The 933-nt window shown below is 65.5% G+C and overlaps 1 protein-coding gene across 1 annotated transcript in view; it reads right to left on the reverse strand.

Annotated features, from left to right (window-relative positions):
* Positions 1-933, reverse strand: part of ATP8B1 (ATPase, aminophospholipid transporter, class I, type 8B, member 1) — a 116,377-nt gene extending 115,444 nt beyond the window's left edge. The window contains exon 1 of the mRNA XM_014545640.1: positions 909-933. The gene's annotated coding sequence lies outside the window, so the exon portion shown is untranslated. The remainder of the gene's footprint in view (positions 1-908) is intronic.

A 933-nucleotide genomic window follows, 5' to 3' on the forward strand; every position in this document is an offset into this window, starting at 1 on the left:
TACAGCTGTCCGAATCTGCATTCCGAGGGTCTCCCCCGCCCCCCCCTCCCCGCGAGGACCATGCGCGCACACCCCCTGGGATAAGTTGTCAAGCTTTTCTTTCACTTGGGGAGGAGTGGGGAGCGGGGAAGTGGAAACACTCGCCATTCTCTGCAACCCCCCGACCCCCAACAAGTTGTCCCTCCGCACACCTAAAACGAGGTGACGCGGCTGGGCACCAAACTGGGAAAAGTAAATGGGCTGTAGGTCATGGGAGCCGGCGGATACCACCCTACAACCACCGGGAAAATGTGACTTCTTCCCCACCACCTCCCAGCCTGCGTAAAGGCGCGCGGAACGTGTCCGGGGGGGCGCCTGGTCCAGCAGCAGGCGCGGTGCAGGTGCCCTCACCATCCTTCTCCGCAGGTGCGGCCAGGTACATAGGGCCCCGAGGAGTGTTTGGACGCGTTGACATCGGTTCCCAAAGGGGCCTCCAGCAGAACCCGGCCATGGGAACTTCCAGAGGGGCGGCAGACACTGCAGGGAAGCCAGCGGCACGTCCCAGGGACCCGCAAGCCCCACCAAGCTTGACCCTCCGAGCTTAACCCTGGGCATGTGTGTTACCAGTGAGCGAAGGACCCAAACACTTCCCGCGAGTTCCCACTCTTCCCAGCAGGCGAACACCCCGTGGACCTCTCCACAGCGCTGTCTGCCGTCCAGCTGTGCCTCCCCATCTCCGAGGCCGCGAAGGCTCCCGTACCCTCACCCAAGTCCCACCCGTGAGGACTCCGGAGCCCGAGGCTCTCGGACAGCTGCTGCCACCGCATCCCGGATCCCCAGAGAACGCCGGCCCCGGGACAGACAGAAGACCTTCGGGGGCGACGGGGTGGGGAGAGGTCGGAGGCCCCCGACGCCGCGCCCCTACTTACCTGGCGCTCGCTGGGCCCCGGTTGG

Source organism: Myotis brandtii, unplaced genomic scaffold (assembly GCF_000412655.1).
Source record: "Myotis brandtii unplaced genomic scaffold, ASM41265v1 scaffold416, whole genome shotgun sequence".
NCBI classification, from domain to species: Eukaryota; Metazoa; Chordata; class Mammalia; order Chiroptera; family Vespertilionidae; genus Myotis; species Myotis brandtii.